Source organism: Scyliorhinus torazame, chromosome 12 (assembly GCF_047496885.1).
Source record: "Scyliorhinus torazame isolate Kashiwa2021f chromosome 12, sScyTor2.1, whole genome shotgun sequence".
NCBI lineage: Eukaryota > Metazoa > Chordata > Chondrichthyes > Carcharhiniformes > Scyliorhinidae > Scyliorhinus > Scyliorhinus torazame.
Window position 1 is genome coordinate 83,449,620 of NC_092718.1, and position 24,752 is coordinate 83,474,371.

At 50.7% G+C, this 24,752-nt stretch overlaps 1 long non-coding RNA gene across 1 annotated transcript in view; it reads right to left on the bottom strand.

The window, feature by feature from the left end:
- Positions 1-13,164, bottom strand: part of LOC140386525 (uncharacterized) — a 172,780-nt gene extending 159,616 nt beyond the window's left edge. Inside the window, exons 1-2 of the long non-coding RNA XR_011933631.1 lie at positions 12,805-13,164; positions 6,885-7,029 (exon numbers count right to left, since the gene is read on the bottom strand). This is a non-coding gene — a long non-coding RNA (uncharacterized lncRNA). The remainder of the gene's footprint in view (positions 1-6,884; positions 7,030-12,804) is intronic.
- Positions 13,165-24,752: the final 11,588 nt, after the last annotated feature.

Here is a 24,752-nt window from a genome sequence, read left to right on the forward strand (position 1 = left end):
GGGGCAGGTCATGCCTCACCAGCCTCATTGAATCCTTTGAGGATGTGACAAGCCACATTGATGAAGGTCGGACAGTGGATGTGGTGTATATGGATTTCAGTATGGCATTTTATAATGTTCCGCATATAAGGTAGGCTCATTCAGAAAGTCAGAGGCATGGGATACAGGGAAATTTGGCTGTCTGGATACAGAATTGGTTGGCCGAAGGAAGACAGTGAGTGGTAGTGGATGGAAAGTATTCTGCCTGAAGGTCGGTGACCAGTGGCGTCCCACAGGGATCTGTCCTGGGACCTCTGCTCTTTGTGGTTTTTATAAATGACTTGGATGAGGAAGTGGAAGGGTGGGTTAGCAAGCTTGCTGATGACACAAAGATTGACAGAGTTGTAGATAGTATTCAGGGCTGTTACAACAGGACATTGACAGGATGCAGATCTGGGCTGAGAAGTGGCAGATGGAGTGCAACCTAGATAAATGTGATGTGATTCATTTTGGAAGGTCGAATTTGAATGCTGAATACAGAGTAAAAGGCAGGATTCTTGGAAGTGTGGAGGAACAGAGGGATCTTGGGGTCCATGCACATAGATCCCTCACAGTTGCCACCCAGGTTAATAGGGTTGTTAAGAAGGTGTATGGTGTGTTGGCTTTCATTAACAGGGGAATTGAGTTTAAGAGCCGCACTTTTGCTGCAGCTTTATAAAACCCTGGTTTGACCACACTTGGAATATTGTGTCCAGTTCTGGTCGCCTCATTGTAGGAAAGATGTGGATGCTTTGGAGATGGTGCAGAGGAGATTTACCAGGATGTTGACTGGACTGGAGGGCATGTCTAGGACTTTTCTCACTGGAACAAAGAAGGAAGGGAGATGACTTGATAGAGGTGTACAAGGTGATGAGAGGCATGGATAAGGTGGATAGCCAGAGACTTTTCCCCAGGGCGGAAATGGCTGTCATGAGGGTACATAATGTTAAGGTGATTGGAGGAAGGTATAGGGGAGATGTCAGAGGTCGGTTCTTTACACAGAGAGTGATGGGTGCGTGGAATGCACTGCCAGTGGAGATGGTGGAGTCAGAGTCATTGGGGACATTTAAGCGACTCTTAGACAGGCACATGGACAGCAGTAAATTGAAAGGGTGTAGGTTAGGTTGATCTTAGATTAGGATAAGTGGTCAGCACAACATTGTGGGCCGAAGGGCCTGTTCTGCGCTGTACTGTTCTATGTTCTATGTTCTATACACACACACAGTCACACACAACAAACAGTCTGACACACAAACAATCTCACATACACACACTCGCAACCTCACATATACACACAGTCTCACACACCCATGGTCTCACACGCACACACAGTTTCACATTCACAGTCACACACACTCACGGTTTCACATACTCACAGAGTCACACATACAAACAATCTCACATACACACACACACAACCACACACTCACAGTCTCACATACATACACACACAGTCACACACTCACAGTCTCACATACACACACACAAACAGTCACATACATACCCTCAGTCTCACACACACACACAGTCACACACAAAATCTCAGGCATACAGACACAGCCACACACTCTCAGTCTCACATAGATATACACACACTCACAGTCTCAGATGCACACAGTCACATACTCACAGACTGACATGGACAAACTCAGGCATACAGACATACAAACAGTCACCCATTCACACACACTCAGTCCCACACACAGTCATACACTCAAAGACTTACATACACACAATCTCACATAAACACACACTCAGTCTCACATGCACACACTCAGTCTCGCATATGCACATAACCTCAGAGTGTCTCTCTCTCACACACACATACACACAGTTCAACATATACACAAACACAGTCACACACTCACAGTCACACACTTAAAGTCTTACACATACAGTCTCACTCCCACACACACTCACATTCTCACATACACTCACAGTCTCACTTACACACACACACTCACAATCTCACATATACACACATACGGTTTCACATACACACACTCATGGACTCAAAAACACAAACTCAGGCATATAGATGCACAAACACAGCCACATACTCACACACACTGTCACACTCTTACACATACGCACAGTCCCACATAAACACACACACACTCACAGTCTCACACACACAATGACTCGTAGATTCACATACACTCACACTCTAATAGTCCTTCCAGTTTATTCTCTTGTTTCCCCTTTTGTTTATTCTGCCATTACATTTTTGATCCATGGATCTTTAATGGACAAGTTTCTTTCAGGAAAGCCGCCTGTATCTTTAATTCAAGCAGAAAAATCCAGAAGTTACAGTGGAGATCACTTTGTTAGTCTGTGCTGGTTTAAACAAGGGCTGCAGACCTGTCGGCACCAGTGAGAGAGATCAGGTGGGTACTTGGTTTGATTGATCGGCTGGTGGCCAATGAATTGGCCCAAAAGAATGTGCTCTGCCCTGTAACAGGTGATGATTGGATCCTTTCCCACTGGAATGCTTTTCACAGTCCCAACGTTTCAGTTTTGATTCTGACTTCACACAGGCAAGGACCTGCTATAACTCTCTCCAGGAAGAATGTTGTGAGTGCCATCCCTCTCTCCAGAAGAACTGTGAGTGGTGTCTTTCTGGAACTACAGAGGCCTGAATACAAACCACGAACTGAAAGCAAAGTTTGAAGAGAAGTAAGGTGTTTCCCCAGAAAAGTTGTGAGTACTGCATTTCTAAACTACAGAGAACCTGAATGAATGAATCAATCTTAAGAGATGAACATTACAGACTGCACACCAGAGATTTTAACCCGCAAGCTTGCAATGAAAAAAGGTGTGATTACAAAAAGCCATCATTTGAAACAAAGACTCTTTTACCTTTCACTTTTACCCCTTTTTACCCCTTTCCATCCCTCTGTATTATACTGCCGTGTGTGTGTGTGTGTGTATAGAGGGTGGGGGCAAGTTAAAGTGGGATGAGGTATTAGTTGATACTTAACTAGTTGCATTTTGCTGAATATTTCATTACAGTTCTTGATATAAATAAACAGTAATTGGATTTACATTTACAAACCTGGTAACTGTAATTACTGGGCAGCCAAGGGCCAAAGACTTTGGGTATTTTTACAAGAATTATTGGTTAATTCACTTGTGTTGTGAATCCGGGGCACGTGAGGCTGGAATTGACTGCGCACTTGCCCAGGGTGTCATAACAACATGCACACTCACAGTCTCACATCCACCTACACACAGTCACACACACAGTCACACACATTTACAGTCTCAAACTCAGGCATACAGACACACATGCACACAAGCAGACACACTCACAGTCTCACATGCACACACAGACTCACAGTCATGAAATGAAAATGAAAATCGCTTATTGTCACGAGTAGGCTTCAATGAAATTACTGTGAAAAGCCCCTAGTCGCCACATTCCGGCGCCTGTTCGGGGACGCTGGTACGGGAATTGAACCGTGCTGCTGGCCTGCCTTGGTCTGCTTTAAAAGCCAGCGATTTAGCCCAGTGAGCTAAACCAGCCCCTATGCACATGCACATGCATACACACACACAATCACATACTCACACTCACAGTCCAGCACACACTCAGTCTCTCTCACACATACCCACACACACAAACTCAGACATACAGACACACAGAGTAACACACACAAAAATAAAACACACACACACAGTAACACACTCAGGCAAACAGACACACACACAGTCATATACTCACACACTCAATCTATCATACACACACAAACTCAGACATAAGACACACACACACAAAGTCACAAAATCACACACGAAAGTACAAATACAATCTCATGGCCTGCAGATACACAGTCCCACACACACAGCCACGCATGCACACACACACAAACTCAGACATACAGACACACACACACAGAAATTTACTCAGATTACAAATTCAATCACACACACTCACACACACAAACAAACACATACTCACACACACAAAATCATACACGAACATAAACACATGTACAAATACAATCTTAGATGCACACAAATACATGTATAAATATAACCTCAGACATATGCATGCAGACACACATACATCGTATATAAACATACACACATACAAATACAATCGCACAGACACACATTGATAAACATTCACACACGTACACGCACACATACACACACACAAAAACAGACACACTCTCACACCCACACCTTCACATATACACACTCATACACACACAATAACACACACTGACACACAGAGACACACACACAATAATACACACATTGACGGACACACTCAACACAATAACACACTCACACACACAATATTACGCACAGACACACACACTGACATACATAATAACACACACACAGACTCACACCCAAACAATAACACACACAGACACACACAATAACACACACACACTGATACACACAGATACTCAAACACACACAGACACACAATGATTCACACAAACACTGACGCACACAAATCACACACACTGACATACACAACTCACACACACACAATAATACACAGACACACACAGACACACAGATACACACATACACTGACATACACTGAAACACACAAAATAACACACACACAATAACACACAGATTCACACACACATTAACACACACACACACACCAACACTAACAGATATTTACACACATATTGACACAAACAAGCAGACTCACACACACAATAACACACACACTGACATACAATTTCACACACACAATAACACACTGACGCACACACATGCTCACACAACACACACACACTCTGAACCTCCCAAAGCCAAGTTCATTAATGCGTATATGCAAATGAGCTCCATATTAGCATCTCCCCTCCCCAATTAGGAAATTAGCTTGGTTTGACTCTCGGACACAAGAGGCTACATCCCAATAACAAAAACCTCGCTGGGAAACGAGCCCAGCACTTTTCATTTACAGACAATAACAGCGAAACATATCAACTCACCCAACTTTAAGGCTGCTTCATCTGGATGCATTTTGGTTGCATGTTTTAACAGCCTGTTCTACAGGAAGCGGCTTATCACAATGAAAACCGGGAGGGCGACTGGGGGTATGAAAGGGGCAATCGGCTGTGCCAGATGCATCACGCAGCTTCTGTGGCTCTCTCTCTCGCTCTCTCTGCTGCCCTCGATTTCTCATTGCCCACCCATCCCAGTCATACATTATCTCTTGTCAGAGCTGTTGGCATCTTGCCAGAAATCCTGTCTCTCTCTCTCTCTTTCTCTCTCTCTCTCTCCCTCCCTCGCCAGCGACAGACTGCAGCGAAGGCTGGGCCACACAGTCTGCAACCAAAATCTTCCATGCCTCGTGGTTGGCAGAGAGAAAGGGGTGGTTGGGGGAAGAGGGAGAGAGAGGGGGAGAGTGAGAGGGGAGATAGATAGAATGCGGACAGGGAGATAGAGGAAGAGGGAGAGGAGAGAGGGCAGATGGAAAGAGAGGGCGAAAGAGAGAGAGGGGGAAAAGGAAGCGAGCAGGAGAGAGGGACGAGATGCCCAGGGAGGGGGGAGAGCACAAGGCAGTCTCCGTACTGAGGGAGTGCTGCACTGTCAGAAGGTCAATACTGAGGGAGTGCTGCACTGTCAGCGGGTCAGCACTGATGGAGCGCTGCACTGTTGGAGGGTCAGTACTGAGGGAGTGCTGCACTGTCAGAGGGTCAGTGCTGAGGGAATGCTGCACTGTCAGAGGGTCAGTACTGAGGGAGTGCTGCACTGTCAGAAGGTCAGTACTGAGGGATGCTGCACTGTTGGAGGGTCAGTACTGAGGGAGTGCTGCACTGTCAGAGGGTCAGTACTGAGGGAGTGCTGCACTATCAGAGGGTCAGTACTGAGGGAGTGCTGCACTGTCAGAGGGTCAGTACTGAGGGAGTGCTGCACTGTCAGAGGGTCAGTACTGAGGGAGTGCTGCACTGTCAGAGGGTCAGCACTGAGGGAGTGCTGCACTGTCAGAGGGTCAGTACTGAGGGAGTGCTGCACTGTCAGAAGGTCAGGACTGAGGGAGTGCTGCATGGTCAGAGGGTCAGTACTGAGGGAGTGCCGCACTGTCAGTTGATCGGTGCTGAGGGAACGCTGGACTGTCAGAGGGTCAGTACTGAGGGGGTGCTGCACTGTCAGAGAGTCAGTACTGAGGGACAACTGCACTGTCAGAGTGTCAGTACTGAGGGAGTGCTGCACTGTCAGAAGGTCAGGACTGAGGGAGTGCTGCACGGTCAGAGGGTCAGTACTGAGGGAGTGCTGCACGGTCAGAGGGTCTGTACTGAGGGAGTGCTGCACTGTCAGAGGGTCAGTACTGAGGGAGTGCTGCACTGTCAGAGGGTCAGCACTGAGGGAGTGCTGCACTGTCAGAGGGTCAGTACTGAGGGAGTGCTGCACGGTCAGAGGGTCTGGACTGAGGGAGTGCTGAACTGTCGGATATGCCACCTTTCAGGCTGAGACATTAATATGAGTTTCTGTCTGCCCTTTCAGGTGGATGTAAAAGATCCCAGAGTCACTGTTGGAAGAAGAGCAGGGAGTAGGGTTGGGGGTGCGGGTGGGGGTGGGGGGAGGGGGTGCATGGTGCTCTCCCCGGAGACCAGGGGTCAATATTTATTCCTCAACCAACATCACTCATTGAAATTATCCGATCATTATCACTTTACTATCAGTGGGATCCTGCTGTGCCATTTCCCACATTAGAACAGCGACTACACGTGAAAAAAAAAGTCCTTGAGGAGCGCTTTGGGACTTCCCTGAGGTGAGGAAAAGCGCTCGACAAATGGATGTCTTTGTCTTTGATGGCTTTATTCTTGAATTCCGGTTGTTGCCATTGCTGACTCTCCCACATTGGGATCCCCGAGCTCTGGTCTCACCTCGAAGTCTCGATGACTATCCCATCGCAGCTTCACGACAATACTGAAAGGTGCCTCCACACATATGAAGATTGCCTTGCCGGGGGTGGTGCTCATGCACTCAGGGCTGGAGTTCAGTCAGACTCATCACGATCCCGGGGCCATTCTGATGAGACAATATCCCTTTTGTCATCTCAGCTCAGAATTCAAGGTCACTAAACTTCACAATACACCCCCTTCAACTGGCCCTCCCTCATGTTTTCCCAAGCAGGGCTGCTTTGACATTGCCAGTTGCAAAACAGATTTAGAGGCCTTCGTAGGCCAAAGCATTTTCAATCAAACAAAATCTGAATTTGGCGAGAGCCTTTAACATGGTAAAACGTCGCAGAGGGTCTTCACAGGCGGTGGGGAGGGGTGTGGGGGGCGGGAGCGACAATCCATAACCTTCGGACTTGGAGTGCGAGCTATTGAGCCACACTCACAGCTGGAACAAGCATATTTTTTTCATTCATTCATTGGATGTGGACTATGCTGGCTCGGTCCAGTATTTCCCCCCCCCCCCCCCCCCCCCCATAATTGTCCTGTGGGAAGATGGTGCTGAGTCACATTCGTGAACTGCTGCAGTCCCTGACATGTAGGTACATCGATTGTGCTGTCAGGGTGGGAGTTCCAGGATTTTGCCCCAGCGAAAATGAAGGAACGGCGATATATTTCCAAGTCAGGATGGTGAGTGACTTGGAGGCGAACCTCCAGGTGGTGGGGTTCCCAGGTATCTGCTGCCCTTTGCCTTCTAGATGGTAGTGGTCATGGGATTGGAGGGTGCTGCCTAATGAGCCTTGGCGAGTTTCTGCAGTGCATCTTGAAGATGGTACACACGGCTGCTACTGTGCGTCAGTGGTGGAGGGAGCGAATTCTTGTGGAAGGAGGAGCAATCAAGCGGGCCTGCTTTGTCCTGGATGATGTTGAGCCTCTTGAGTGTTGTTGGAGCTGCACTTACCCAGGTAAGTGGTGAGTATTCCATCACTCTCCTGACTTGTGCCATGCAGGTGGTGGACAGACCTTGGGGGGTCAGGAGATGAGTTACTCACCGCAGGATTCTTAGTCTTTGACCTGCTCTTGTAGACACAGTGTATATAAGTTCCAAAAGATGTGCTTGTTAGGTGAACTGGGCATTCTGCATTATCCCTCAGTGAACCTGAACAGGCACCGAGTGTGGCGACTAGGGGATTTACACAGTAACTTCATTGCAGTGTTAACGTAAACCTACTTGTGACAATAATAAAGATGAATTAATATGGCTAGTCCAGTTCAGTTTCTGGTCAATGGCAACCCCTAGGATGTTGCTTAGGGACACTTTTTAAAATTAGGGATTGACCTTTTAGGACAGAGATGAGAAATCTTTTTCTCCTGGGAATGTTGTGCGACTTTGGAACTGTCTGTCTCAGAAGGCGGTGGAAGCAGCTTTGCTCAACTAGATATATTCTTGTGAGGCCAGGGAATCAAAAATGGCGTTGGGAGTGGACGGGAATGTGGAATTAGAAACGCAGACAGATCAGCCATGATCACATTGAAACAGGCTCAAAGGGCCAAATGGCCAACTGCTGCTCCTATTTAACGTGTTGGCATGACGACTTAAAGGGCAGGATCCTTTGGTTATTCGGAATAGGAAAAAGACAGTCTGTACATAACCAACCCCCGCTCTCAAAACCCCAAACAAATTGTCCCCGGTTGGATATGAGTCTGTAATTGAGCAGAACTTACTGGACACCCCTGAGTGCACTATAGCAACACCAAGAGCCAATTTGGGATGGTCAGTCAAGCTCATACCCTGGCAAATTTAAACTTGTTCGAAGCGATAAACATTCATACACAGGGACCCATTCTTTGAAAACAAAAAGAATATGTTCAAGCCTTGGACCTTTTCTGAAATACCCGGGAGCGTGGGAAGTCTATGGTTCCACATGCTTTCTCCATGCCAACACCTCGATTAATAAGATTCAACTTGCCAACCAATCAGTACCCACATCTCTGCCATGTGAATTGTTTTGAGTTTAAAATGTGATATTCTTGCCTGTTGAGTGTGAGAAGAAAAGTTTGAGGAACATGTCACCCTCTCTCTCTTCCTCCCTCTCTTCAGCAAGATTCAAGGACCCTTGGGCGGCACAGTGGCACAGTGGTTAACACTGCTGCCTCACAGCGCCTGGGACACGGGTTCAATTCTGACCTTGGATGACTGTGTGGAGATTGCAATTTCTCCCCGTTGCTGCGTGGGTTTCCTCCGGGTGCACCGGTTTCCTCCCACAGTCCAAAGATGTGCATATTAGGTGGATTGACTGAGCTAAATTGCTCCTAGGGTCTAAAAAAGATTAAATGGGGTTATGGGGATAGGGTGGAGCTTAGGTAGGTGTGGGCTTAGGTAGGGTGCTCTTTCCAAGGGCCGGTGCAGACTCGATGGGCTGAATGGCCTCCTTCTGAACTGTAAATTTTATGATTCTGTGATTCTATCACTCAATCTCCCCCTGAACCTTCTCCGCTCCGAGGAAAACAATAGCAAGATGCCCCGGTCACACCGCATGAACTGAATGTCCTTCATCCCTGGGAACATTCGGTAAATCTCTTGCAAAGACGCGACTGACATCCCAGAATGCGGAGGAGACTAAATCTCCAAACAAATATATTTTTAATCTTCCGATACAGGACAGTGTCAGTATTCAGGTGCATCATCTTGATTTTGGTCAGCTTGTTTGTGCAAGTGCAACAGAGTGCTGCACATTCAGAAAGTCAGCACTGAGGGAGTGCTGCACTGTCAGAGGGTCAGCACTGAGGGAGTGCTGCACTGTCAGAGGGTCAGTACTGAGGGAGTGCTGCACTGTCAGAGGGTCAGTACTGAGGGAGTGCTGTACTGTCAGAGCGTCAGTACTGAGAGCGTGCTGCACTGTCAGAGGGTCAGTACTGAGGGAGTGCTGCACTGTCAGAGGGTCAGTACTGAGGGAGTGCTGTACTGTCAGAGGGTCAGTACTGAGGGAGTGCCGCACTGTCAGAGGGTCAGCACTGAGGGAGCGCTGCACTGTCAGAGGGTCAGTACTGAGGGAGTGCTGCACTGTCAGATGGTCAGTACTGAGGGAGTGCTGCACTGTCAGAGGGTCAGTAATGAGGGAGTGCTGTACTGTCAGAGGGTCAGTACTGAGGGAGTGCTGCACTGTCAGAGGGTCAGTACTAAGGGAGTGCTGCACTGTCAGAGCGTCAGCACTGAGGGAGTGCTGCACTATCGGAGGGTCAGTACTGCGGGAGTGCTGCACTGTCAGAGGGTCAATACTGAGGGAGTGCTGCACTGTCAGAGGGTCAGTACTGAGGGAGTGCTGCACTGTCAAAGGGTCAGTACTGAGGGAGTGCTGCACTGTCAGAGGGTCAGCACTGAGGGAGTGCTGCACTGTCGGAGGGTCAGTACTGAGGGAGTGCTGCACAGTCAGAGGGTCAGCACTGAGGGAGTGCTGCACAGTCAGAGGGTCAGTACTGAGGGAGTGCTGCCCTGCCAGAGGGTCTGTACTGAGGGAATGTTGCACTGTCAGAGGGTCAGTACTGAGGGAGTGCCAAACTGTCAGAGGTTCAGTACTGAGAGTGTGCCGCACTGTCAGAGGGTCAGTACTAAGGGGGTGCCGCACCGCCAGAGGGTCAGTACTGAGGGAGTGCCATACAGTCAGAGGATCAGCACTGAGGGAATGCTGCACTGTCAGAGGGTCAGTACTGAGGGGGTGCCGCACTGTCAGAGGGTCAGTACTGAGAGTGTGCCGCATTGCCAGAGGGTCAGTACTGAGGGAGTGCTGCACTGTCAGAGGGTCAGTACTGAGGGAGGGCAGCACTGTCAGAGGGTCAGTACTGAGTGAGTGCTGCACAGTCAGAGGGTCAGTACCGAGGGAGTGCTGCACAGTCAGAGGGTCAGTACTGAGGGAGTGCTGCCCTGCCAGAGGGTCTGTACTGAGGGAATGTTGCACTGTCAGAGGGTCAGTACTGAGGGAGTGCCAAACTGTCTGAGGGTCAGTACTGAGGGAGTGCTGCCCTGCCAGAGGGTCTGTACTGAGGGAATGTTGCACTGTCAGAGGGTCAGTACTGAGGGAGCGCTGCACTGTTGGGGGGTCAGTACTGAGGGAGTGCTGCATTGTCAGAGGGTCAATCCTGAGGGAGCGCTGCACTGTCAGAGGGTCAGTACTGAGAGAGTGCTGCAGTCAGATGGTCATTACTGAGGGAGTGCTGCACTGTCAGAGGGTCAGTACTGAGGGAGCGCTGCACTGTCAGAGGGTCAGTACTGAGGGAATGCTGCCCTGCCAGAGGGTCTGTACTGAGGGAATGTTGCACTGTCAGAGGGTCAGTACTGAGGGAGTGCCAAACTGTCTGAGGGTCAGTACTGAGGGAGTGCTGCCCTGCCAGAGGGTCTGTACTGAGGGAATGTTGCACTGTCAGAGGGTCAGTACTGAGGGAGCGCTGCACTGTTGGGGGGTCAGTACTGAGGGAGTGCTGCATTGTCAGAGGGTCAATCCTGAGGGAGCGCTGCACTGTCAGAGGGTCAGTACTGAGAGAGTGCTGCAGTCAGATGGTCATTACTGAGGGAGTGCCACATTGTCAGAGGGTCAGTGCTGAGGGAGTGGCGCACTGCAAGAGGATGAGGACTGAGGGACTGGGGACTGAGGGAGCCACCAACTATCAGAGGATCAGTACTGAGGGAGTGCCGCACTGTCAGTTGATCGGTGCTGAGGGAACGCTGGACTGTCAGAGGGTCAGTACTGAGGGGGTGCTGAACTGTCAGAGGGTCAGTACTGAGGGAGCGCTGCACTGTCAGAGGGTCAGTACAGAGGGAGTGCTGCACTGTCAGAGGGTCAGTACTGAGGGAGCGCTGCACTGTCAGAGGGTCAGTACTGAGGGAGTGCTGCACTGTCAGAGGGTCAGTACTGAGGGAGCGCTGCACTGTTGGAGGGGTCAGTACTGTGGGAGTGCTGCATTGTCAGAGGGTCAATCCTGAGGGAGCGCTGCACTGTCAGAGGGTCAGTACTGAGAGAGTGCTGCAGTCAGATGGTCATTACTGAGGGAGTGCCGCATTGTCAGAGGGTCAGTGCTGAGGGAGTGGCACACTGCCAGAGGGTCAGTACTGATGGAGCGCTGCACTGTCAGATGGTCAGTACTGACGGAGTGCAGCATTGTCAGAGGGTCAGTGCTGACGGAGTGCAGCATTGTCAGAGGGTCAGTGCTGAGGGAGTGGCGCACTGCAAGAGGATGAGGACTGAGGGACTGAGGACTGAGGGAGCGTCCAACTATCAGAGGATCAGTACTGAGGGAGTGCCGCACTGTCAGTTGATCGGTGCTGAGGGAACGCTGTACTGTCAGAGAGTCAGTACTGAGGGACAACTGCTCTGTCATAGTGTCAGTACTGAGGGAGTGCTGCACTGTCAGAGGGTCAGTACAGAGGGAGTGCTGCACTGTCAGAGGGTCAGTACTGAGGGAGCGCTGCACTGTCAGAGGGTCAGTACTGAGCGACTGCTGCACTGTCGGTTGATCAATACTGAGTGAGCACTCGGAGGAGGCATTAAACCAAGGCTTCCAGCTGCCCTCTGAAGTTTGTCTAAAATATCCTGCCGCCACTATTTTACAGAGCATATTTATCCACAATTCTTCCTTTGCCGACGCACAAAACCAGGCAAACTGGATCATTAGCACTTTGCCGTTTGTGGGACCTTGCTGTGCACAAAATGGCTGCTGCAACTCCTGTGCCACTGCACCCAAAGAAAGAAGTCTTTCATTGGCTGCGACTGGCTTCTGGACGTCCTGAGATGGTGACAGGCGCTGGAGAAATGCAGCCTATCGTCATATTTCCCGGTGCTTACCGGTTCCTAACCCAGCATCGCCAACCCTGCCTTCTTACGGCAGCAGTGCCTGAGAAAACCGTTCCTACCTGGAGTCTTTCTCACTCTCTCTCTCTCTCTGTGCGACTCCCGAATTTCAGGGTAAAACAATAGTTTCCAATCGCTGGTCGTTCTGGGAATGATCTCACCTTGGCACAGACTCACTCTCTCTCTCCCGCTGTACGGAGTGAGCGGGGAGGGTGCCCAGGGTTGATAGTTGGGGAGAGAGGATGGGCCGGTGGTGGATTCCGGGCAGGGGAAGGGTGGTGAGTGGGGAGTGGGGTTTTGGTGGGTGGGGAGAGAAGGCAGTCGGTCGGTGGCTCTTTTTGTAAGCGAGACCGGACGAAGGGGCGGGCTCGGGAGGGAAGGGGAGGCTTTGGAGTGTGTTCCACACTCGAGGCTTAAATCAGAGTCCGCTCCGTGGCTACAGGTTCACCCGAGGTCAGCAGAGTCTATCAGCTGGTTTCTCCTCCCCTCCCGCCCGCGTCTGCCTCTTTCAGCATTCTGCAGAGCCGGGCCTGTCCTCACTCCACCCCCGGGCTGTCAACAGAATCAGGAAACCATTAACACATGCAGCACAGGACGAGGCCATTCAGCCTGTTGTGGTCTGAGCTGGCCCTTTGAAAGATCTATCCAATTCACCCCCAGTCTCCCCCTACCCACCCACGCTTTCTCACCCATATTCCTGCAAAGTTTTCCCATTCAAGTATTGATTCAGTTCTCCCTTTTGAAAGTTCCTATTGAATCTACTTCCACCGCCCTTTCAGGCAGCACCTTCCAGATAACAACAACTCGCTGTGTATGAAATAAAAATTCTCCTCATCTCCCCCACCCCCCCCCCCCTCTGGTTCTTTTCCCGATTCTCTTCAATCTGTGTCCCCTCTGGTTACCGAGTCTCCTGCCGCTGGGAAACACTTTCTCCTTGTCGACTCTATCCAAACCCCCCTCATGAATTTGAATGTCTCGATTCAATCTCCCCCTTAAACTTCACTGCTCCGAGGAGAACAATTCCAGCTTCTCCCAGTCTCTCCAACATGCGGATAGATTGGAGGCACTGGGAATGTTCTCCATGGAAGGAGAAGGTCGAGAGGGAGATTTGATCGAGAGGTTTGAAATCATGAGGGAGGGTCTGGGACAGAGGGGAGAGGGAGAATCCACTCACATTGGTGGAGGAATCGGAAACCAGAGCGACATCGATTGAAGGTGATTGGCGATAGAAGGGAGGGTGACACGAAGAGAAATGTTTCCACACAGTGAGCGGTTAGGATCGGGAAATACGCTGCCTCAGAGTGTTGGCGGGGGGGAGAGGCAGATTCAATCAAGTATTTCAACAGGGAACTGGATCAGAATCCGAACAGGAAAAATGTACAGAGTGACAGAGAGTGGGGGTAGTGGGGAGGGACTGTGAGAGTAGTTCTTGGAGAGGGCTAGCACAATGACAATGGGCTGACTGGTCTCCTTCAGGGCTGTAACTAAGCATTCAATCATTTGATGGGATATGGGCTGCACAGTGACACAGTGATTAGTATTGGTCAGAGACGACATCGCTTTCAAAGTGACAAAGTGTTTGTGTTGAGAAGAGTTTTGAACTGTCTCGTCAGTCACAAAATGTCAGCAATCTCACCTGTTACAGCCCAGCTTAGGGCAGCTTCTCTGCTTCCTTTGCACAGAAACATTAACCAGGCTGAAGCAGTCAAGCACAGTGAGCATAGATCAATTATCAGACTCACATAAATAAACACGGAACAGCGGCATGGCAGATCAGCGGATAGTACTGCTACCTCACCGCGGCAGGGGGCTGTATTCAATTCCAGTCTCGACTGACTGTTTGTGTGGAGTTTACACGTTCTTCCTTTGTCTGCGTGGGTTTCCTCCGGGTGGTCCGGTTTCCTCCCACAGTCCAAAGATTTGCAGGTTAGGTGGATTGGCCACGCTAAATTGTCCCTTAAGATTAGATGGGGTTATGGGGGCAGGTCAGGGAATTGAGCTAGGTTGATGCAGACTTGCTATGCCGAATGGCCTCCTTCTGCACTGTCGGGATTCTATCATTCGAATGACTTTGAATGACTGTGTGAAATCTTCCCCTGAAACTTCACTGCAGGAAAGAGAACAAACCCAGATCATCTATTTCTCACATTCTCTCAGTACTGACCCTTCGCCAGTGTTTCGCGAGCGGGAGGAACTCATGACCTTCTGACTCAGAGGCGAGAACAGAACTTAAAAAAGGAGAGGACAGGGGGAGTCAGGGGGATTGTGGGGAGAAGGGCTGTGGTAGAGAACTCCAGGGTATATGGGCCAAAACTCACCCAAGGGCATTTACCGCCTCCACCAGGGCTAATAAGCCTGTTCCCTTTCCTGTGTAACAAACTCAGGGAACTGAATGGCCTCCTTCTGTTCCTGTGTAACAGGCTTGAGGTGGTTGAATGGGCCCTCCTCCTGTTCCTGTGTAACAGGCTCTGGGAGGGAGGGGGGGGGGGGGTCAACGGGCCTTGGCCTATTCCTATGTAACAGGCTCGAGAGGATGAATGAGCTATCTCTTGTTCAGGTAGAACGGGCTTGAGGGTGTGAATGGGCCTCCTGCTGTTCCTGAGTAACAGGCTTGAGGGTGTGAATGGGCCTCCTCCTGAACCTGGGTAACAGGCTCCAATGGGTGAATGGGCCTCCTCCTGAACCTGAGTAACAGGCTCCAGAGGGTGAATGGGCCTCCTGCTGTTCCTGAGTAACATTCTCGAGGGGGTGAACGGGCCTCCCCTTGTTCCTAAGTAACAGGCTCCAGGGGGTGAATGGGCCTCCTCCTGAACCTGAGTAACAGGCTCCAGAGGGTTAATGGGCCTTCTCCTGTTCCTGAGTAACAGGCTCGAGGGGGTGAATGGGTCTCCTCCTGAACCTGAGTAACAGGTTCCAGAGGGTGAATGGGCCTCCTGCTGTTCCTGAGTAACAGGCTCCAGAGGGTGAATGGGCCTCCTGCTGTTCCTGAGTAACATGCTCGAAGGGGTGAATGGGCCTCCTCCTGTTCCTGAGTAACAGGCTCCAGGTGGTGAATGGGCCTCCTGCTATTCCTGAGTAACATGCTCGAGGGGGTGAATGGGCCTCCTCCTGAACCTGAGTAACAGGCTCCAGGGGGTGAATGGGCCTCCTCCTGTTCCTGAGTAACAGGCTCGAGGGGGTGAACGGGTCTCCCCCTGTTCCTGAGTAACAGGCTCGAGGGAATGAATAAGCCTCCAGTTTCTTCAATTCCTCCGCTCCCTCCCTCCTGGCTGTTTTCCCAGCTGGGAGAGAGGTGAAACAAGGAACGATTGTGTGGCCTCTCACAGGCAGCCCGATGTCTCGCCAGAGTCTGCCTGACACACTGCTCACTCCCCTCGCTCCTGAATGTGAACTTCAATTGGAGCAGGGGGGGAAGAAAAACAGATGACATGGGACGCCCGCTCCCCTCCCCCTTCCCTCAAGGCCCAAGGGATGGCAGGCGAGAAAGTATGTGCAAAGCTGTGCCGAGACTGTTAACCCTGTGAGTGTCAGGCCGCTCTGAGACAGTCAGTTCAATTGCCCGAAGCCAGTAAAAGATACCAGTTCCAGCATGTTTAATACAGTGAATTTACTCTAACTCTGATTGTGTTATGCAATTTACAAAAATGATTAATCTTAAAAAGAATGGTTGAGGAAAATAAATTTGGCTTCAGATCAGCATACGCATCTTATCGAGTCAAACTCTCTCATCAAAGACCATCCCTCTCATTGTTTAACTCTACCTATGTAGACCATCTCTTTAATCCCATAATTCTCCCGTCGAAGACCATCCCTCTTATACCTTAACTCTCCCCGTGATACCATCCTTCTAATCTCCTAAATCTCCCATTAAAGACGATCCCTCTAATCCCCTACCTCATCCGATGAAAACCAGCCCTCTGATCCCTTAACATTCCTGTGAAAACCATCCCCCTAATCCCCTGACACTCCCACTGAAGACCATCCCCCTAATCCCCCAACTCTTCCGATGAAGGCCATCCTCTAATGCCCTAACACTCCTGTTGAAAACCATCCCTCTAATCCCCTAACTCGCCCATAAAACACCATCCCCCTAATCCCCTAACTCTCCCGATGAAGACCATCGCCCTAATCCCCCAATTCTCCCAATGAAGACCTTCCCCCTAATCCCCCAACTCTTCCGATGAAGGCCATCCTCTAATGCCCTAACACTCCAGTTGAAAACGATCCTTCTAATCCCCTAATTTGCCCATAAAAGACCATCCCCCTAATCCCCTAACTCTCCCAATGAAGACCATCCTCTAATCCCTTAACTCTCCTGATGAAGACCACCCTCTAATCCCCTAACTCTCCCATAAAAGACCATCCCCCAATCGACTAACTCTCCCAATGAAGACCACCCTCTAATCCCCTAACTCTCCCGATGAAGAACACCCTCTAATTACCTAACTCTCCCATAAAAGATCATCCTCTAATCCCCTAACTCTCCCGATGAAGACCACCCTCTAATGACCTAACTCTCCCATAAAAAAACATTCCCCTAATCCCCTAACCCATCCGATGAAGACCATCCTCTAATCCCCTAATCTCCCGATGAAGACCACCCTCTAATCCCCTAACTCTTACGATGAAGACCACCCTCTAATCCCCTAACTCTCCCATTGAAGACCATCCCCCAATCCCCTAACTCTCCCGATGAAGACCATTCTCTAATCCCCTAACTCTCCCGATGAAGACCACCCTCTAATCCCCTAACTCTCCCGATGAAGGCCATCCTCTAATCCCCTAACTCTCCCGATGAAGGCCATCCTCTAATCCCCTAACTCTCCCGATGAAGACCACCCTCTAATCCCCTAAATCTCCCGATGATGGCCATCCTCTAATCCCCTAACTCTCCCGATGAAGACCACCCTCTAATCCCCTAACTCTCCCGATGAAGGCCATCCTCTAATCCCCTAACTCTCCCGATGAAGGCCATCCCCCAATCCCCTAACTCTCCCGATGAAGACCACCCTCTAATCCCCTAACTCTCCCGATGAAGGCCATCCTCTAATCCCCTAACTCTCCTGATGAAGACCACCCTCTAATCTCCTAACTCTCCCGATGAAGGCCATACTCTAATCCCCTAACTCTCCCGATGAAGGCCATCCTCTAATCCCCTAACTCTCCCGATGAAGGCCATCCTCTAATCCCCTAACTCTCCCGATGAAGGCCATCCCCCAATCCCCTAACTCTCCCGATGAAGACCACCCTCTAATCCCCTAACTCTCCCGATGAAGACCATCCCCCAATCCCCTAACTCTCCCGATGAAGGCCATTCTCTAATCCTCTAACTCTCCCGATGAAGACCATCCCCCAATCCCCTAACTCTCCCGATGAAGGCCATCCCCCAATCCCCTAACTCTCCCGATGAAGACCACCCTCTAATCCCCTAACTCTACCATAAAAGACCATCCCCCTAATCCCCTAACCCTCCTGATGAAGACCACCCTCTAATCCCCTAACTCTCCCATAAAAGACCATTCCTCTAATCCCCTAACTCTCCCATAAAAGGCCATCCACTTAATCCCCTAACTCTCCCGATGAAGACCATCCCCCAATCCCCTAACTCTCCCGATGAAGACCATCCCCCAATCCCCTAACTCTCCCGATGAAGACCACCCTCTAATCCCCTAACTCTACCATAAAAGACCATCCCCCTAATCCCCTAACCCTCCTGATGAAGACCACCCTCTAATCCCCTAATCCCCTAACCCATCCGATGAAGACCACCCTCTAATCCCCTAACTCTTACGATGAAGACCACCCTCTAATCCCCTAACTCTCCCATTGAAGACCATCCCCCAATCCCCTAACTCTCCCGATGAAGGCCATCCCCCAATCCCCTAACTCTCCCGATGAAGACCATTCTCTAATCCCCTAACTCTCCCGATGAAGACCACCCTCTAATCCCCTAACTCTCCCGATGAAGGCCATCCTCTAATCCCCTAACTCTCCCGATGAAGGCCATCCTCTAATCCCCTAACTCTCCCGATGAAGACCACCCTCTAATCCCCTAAATCTCCCGATGAAGGCCATCCTCTAATCCCCTAACTCTCCCGATGAAGACCACCCTCTAATCCCCTAACTCTCCCGATGAAGGCCATCCTCTAATCCCCTAACTCTCCCGATGAAGGCCATCCCCCAATCCCCTAACTCTCCCGATGAAGACCACCCTCTAATCCCCTAACTCTCCCGATGAAGGCCATCCTCTAATCCCCTAACTCTCCCGATGAAGACCACCCTCTAATCTCCTAACTCTCCCGATGAAGGCCATCCTCTAATCCCCTAACTCTCCCGATGAAGACCACCCTCTAATCCCCTAACTCTCCCGATGAAGGCCATCCTCTAATCCCCTAACTCTCCCGATGAAGGCCATCCTCTAATCCCCTAACTCTCCCGATGAAGGCCATCCTCTAATCCCCTAACTCTCCCGATGAAGGCCATCCCCCAATCCCCTAACTCTCCCGATGAAGACCACCCTCTAATCCCCTAACTCTCCCGATGAAGACCATCCCCCAATCCCCTAACTTTCCCGATGAAGGCCATTCTCTAATCCCCTAACTCTCCCGATGAAGACCATCCCCCAATCCCCTAACTCTCCCGATGAAGGCCATCCCCCAATCCCCTAACTCTCCCGATGAAGACCACCCTCTAATCCCCTAACTCTCCCATAAAAGACCATTCCTCTAATCCCCTAACTCTCCCATAAAAGGCCATCCACTTAATCCCCTAACTCTCCCGATGAAGACCATCCCCCAATCCCCTAACTCTCCCGATGAAGACCATCCCCCAATCCCCTAACTCTCCCCATGATACCATCCCTCTAATACCCTAACTCTCCCCATGATACCATCCCTCTAATCTCCTAACTCTCCCCATGAACTATCCCTCTCATCCCCTACCTCTCCCCATGATACCATCCCTCTAATCCCCAACTCTCCCGATGAAGGCCATCCCTCTAATCCCCTAACACTCCTCCATGATACCATCCCTCTAATCCCCTAACTCTCTCCATGACACCGATCCCTCTAATCCTCTATCTCTCCCCATGATACCATCTTTCTAATCCCCTAACTCTCCCCATGATACCACCCCTCTAATCCCCCAACTCTCCCGATGAAGGCCATCCCTCTAATCCCCTAACTCTCCCCATGATACCATTACTCTAATCCCCTAACTCTCCCCATGATACCATCCCTATAATCCCCTAACTCTCCCCATGATACCATCCCTCTAATCCCCTAACTCTCCCCATGATACCATCCCTCTAATCCCCTAACTCTCCCCATGACACACATCCCTCTAATCCCCTACCTCTCCCCATGATACCATCCCTCTAATCCCCTATCTCTCTCCATGATACCACCCCTCTAATCCCCCAACTCTCCCGATGAAGGCCATCCCTCTAATCCCCTATCTCTCTCCATGATACCACCCCTCTAATCCCCCAACTCTCCCGATGAAGGCCATCCCTCTAATCCCCTAATACTCCTCCATGATACCATCCCTCTAATCCCCTAAATCTCCCCATGATACCCATCCCTCTAATCCCCTACCTCTCCCCATGATACCATCCCTCTAATCCCCTACCTCTCCCCATGATACCATCTTTCTAATCCCCTAACTCTCCCCATATACCATCTCTCTAATCGCCGAACTCTCCCCATGATACCATCCCTCTAATCCCCTAGCTCTCCCGTCGAAGACCATCTCTCTAAACCCCAACTCTCCCCATACCATCCCTCTAACCCCCAAACTCTCCCCATGATACCATCCCTCTAATCCCCAACTCTCCCCATGATACCATCTCTCTAATCCCCTAACTCTCCCCATACCATCCCTCTAATCCCCTAACTCTCCCCATGATACCATCCCTCTAATCCCCTAACTCTCCCCATGAACTATCCCTCTCATCCCCTACCTCTCCCCATGATACCATCCCTCTAATCCCTAACTCTCCCGATGAAGGCCATCCCTCTAATCCCCTAGCACTCCTCCATGATACCATCCCTCTAATCCCCTACCTCTCCCTATGATACCATCCCTCTAATCCCCTAACTCTCCCCATGATACCATCCCTATAATCCCCTAACTCGCCCCATGATACCATCCCTCTAATCTCCTAACTCTCTCCATGAACTATCCCTCTCATCCCCTACCTCTCCCCATGATACCATCCCTCTAATCCCCAACTCTCCCGATGAAGGCCATCCCTCTAATCCCCGAACACTCCTCCATGATACCATCCCTCTAATCCCCTAACTCTCCCCATGACACCCATCCCTCTAATCCACTACCTCTCCCCATGCCATCCCTCTGGTCCCCTACCTCTCCCCATGATACCATCTTTCTAATCCCCTAACTCTCCCCATGATACCATTACTCTAATCCCCTAATTCTCCCCATGAGACCACCGCCCTAATCCCCTAACTCTCCCCATGATACCATCCCTCTCATCCCCAACTCTCCCGATGAAGGCCATCCCCCTAATCCCCTAACTCTCCCCACGGACCATCCCTCTAATCCCCTAATTCTCCCCATGATGCCATCCCTCTAATCTCCCAACTCTCCCCATGATACCATCCCTCTAATCCCGTAACTCTCCCGTCGAAGACCATTCCTCTAATCTCTTAACTCTCCCCATGAACCATCCCTCTAATCCCCTAACTCTCCCCATGGTACCATCCCTCTAATCCCCAACTCTCCCAACGAAGGCCATCCCTCTAATCCCCTAACTCTCCCCATGAACCATCCCTCTAATCCCCTAACTCTCCCCATGATACCATCCCTCTAATCCCCTAATTCTCCCCATGATACCATCCCTCTAATCCTCTAACTCTCCTGTCAAAGATCTTCCCTCTCATTCTCCAACTCTCCCATCAATGACCATTCCTCTAATCCCTTGCCTTTCCCCATGAAGACTGTCCCTCTAATCGCTTAACTCTCCCATCGAAGACCACCCCTCTCATTCCCAAACACTCCCCATGATACCATCCCTCTAATCCCCTTACACTTCCATCAAAAACCATACTTTTCATTTCATTTCACTTCATTCATTTCATTTAATTTCATTTCCCTCCCCATGAAGACTGTCTCTCTAATCCCCTCACTGTCCAGTCAAAAAACATCCCTCCAATGCCCTAACTCTACCAGCTTTAATCTCCCAGTGACGACCATTTCTCTAACCTCTCAACTCTCCCATCAAAATCTAATCCTCTAATCTCTTCACCCTTCCATCGAACACCTTTTCTCTATTGCCCAAACCCTCCCATCGAAGACCATCAACCTAATCCGTTGACCGTTCCAAAGAAGAACAACATTCCCATCGAAGACCATCCCTCTAATCTCTGACCCTCCCATCGAAGACCATCCCTCTAATCTCTGACCCTCCCATCGAAGACCATCCCTCTAATCCCCAACTCTCCCATCAAAGATTGTCTCACTAATCCCCTAACCCTCGCCTCGAAGATCACGGGCATGATTCTCCGTTTGCCAACGGCGAAATCGCAAAACACAATTTGGCGGTGAATAGGTTCCAACGCCAAAATCGCGGCAGGCGCCGATTTGACGCCAAATCGCCCTGCCAGGACCGGTGGAGTGGGGGGAACGGGGGGAACAGACCAAGTGGTCGGGGTGACCCCACGGGGCTGTGACAGTGTCCAGGCATGGACCGCCATTACCGCGGCATCTTACTGCGCACCCCACTGACCACCCATTTTAGCCCCTGGTTCTGCAGAGTGACACCAGACGTATGGATGCTCCCAGCCCCCACAGCCCCCCCCCCCACCCTCCACCACCCCCCCCCCCCCAACCTGGCCGCCACCCAGCGGCAGCCCACCCAGGGCAACACCCACAGTAGACTCTACGGGGGCTGTGGTGCTTACCCCCTGTCGAGGGCAAGGCCAGCTGATGGTACCCCTGGCATCAGTGACGGGTGGCAGGGCCAGAGGCCCCCATGGTGTCGGCCACCGATGGGGCCAGGGGTGCAGCGATTTTGCGGGAGGTTGGGGAAGGAGCATGCGGGGGCAGAGTCCACAGTGTCAACCGGGGCCACCATGTAGCCTGATGAACCTGGCTGGGTAAGGGAGTATGCTTAAGTGGGTTGGTGCAGACTCGATGGGCCAAATGGCCTCTTTCTGCACTGTATGTTCTATGTTGACACCCGCTTCCGGTGACTGTCAAGGTGATGGTTGCCCTGAACATGTACGCCACGGGGTCCTTCCAGGCGACGAGTGGGGACCTGTCCTGGATCTCAAAGACCTCGGTGCACAAGTGCATCCGGGCTGTCATGGAGGCCCGATATGCCCAGGCTCAATACATCCACTTCAATGTGGACCGAGCCCACCAGGATGCCCGGACCCTGGGGTTAGCCGGCATTGTCGGGATGCCCCGGGTCCAGAGGGTAATCGATGGATGCATGTCCCCCTACGGTCATCTGAAGATGGCAGGCCTTCTGATACAAACGAAAGGGTTTCACTCGATGAATGTGCGGCTGATATGTGTATCAGTTGTTATCTTACATGTCTGCGCCCAATACCCAGGCAATGTGCACAATGTCTTCATCCTGGCACACTTGACAGACGATTCCTGACATGTTGAGACGGCCCCCCGGCTGAGGCTTTGGCTCCTGGGTGCCTCTGAGGTTGTAGCTCATGATGCCTATCCGGAGGCCACAGACCGACATGGAGACCCGCTACAACAACGTCCATACAGCGATCAGGAGCATGATTGAGTGGGGCTTCGGACTCCTGAAGATGCGGTTCAGGTGCCTGGACTACTCTGGAGGGGCCCTCCAGTATGACACTGGGAGAGTCACCTGATTCTGTGCGTCCTGTTGTGTCCTCTACAACATCATTTTAAATTCTTGATTTCTTGAGGAATTAAGGGCTATTGAGAGAGAGCGGGTAAATGGAGTTGAAATCAGCCATGATTGAATGGTGGAGTGGACTCGATGGGCCAAATGGCCTGACTTCCGCTCCTATGTCTTATGGTCTTATGGTCTTATGGATCATGCAGCGAGGAGTATGTGGAGGAGGGCGAGGGTGGACAGGACATGGAGCTCAGGCAGGTCTGGGAGGCCGCACGGCACGTGCGTCAAGGGCCAACGTGCACAGGACACTTTGAAGACCACCCCTCTAATCCCCCAGCTCTCCCATCGAACAACATCCCTCTAACCCCCTACCCCTCCCAGCAAAGACCATTGCTCGATTCCCCTGAAACCTCTCATCGAACACCATCCCTCTAATTCCTGACCTTTCCATCGAAGACCATCCCTCTATTCTCTTAACCTTCCCACCAAATGCCATTCCTCTAATCTCTGACCCTCCCATCAAAGGTCATCCCTCTAATCCCCTAACTCTTCCATCAAACACCATTGCTCTAATTCCCTAACCCTCCCACCAAAGACCATTCCTCTAATCCAGTATCTCTCCGACTGAAGATCATACCTCTAATACCCTAACTCTCCAATCAAAGTTCAGCCCTCTTATCCCCTGACACCCCCAAAGACCATCCCTTTAAACCCCTGACCCTCCAAACAAAGACCGTCCCTCAAATCCCCTAACTCTACCATCAAAGATCATCCCTCGAAACCCCTGACTCTCTCATCAAAGAGCATGGCCCTAATCCCCTAACATTTGTATCGAACACCATTCCTCTAATCCTCTTACTCTCCTGTCGAAAAGCATCCATCTAATCCTCAACTCTCCTATCGAAGATGTTCTCTCTAATACCCTTACTCTTCCATCAAAGATCATCCCTCTAATCTACTAACCCTCACATTGAAGACCATCCCTCTAATCAACTAACTCTTCCGTCAAACAGCATGGGCTGGATTCTCCAATCATGCGGCTATGTCCGCAGGACACGTCTGGACTTATGACCAGAAGGGACGCTGCCCCCGCACCGATCCTCTGCCCGGTGGGGGGCTAGCAGCCGTGCCACGTAAAGCCCCCAGCTTTACCTGCGGATA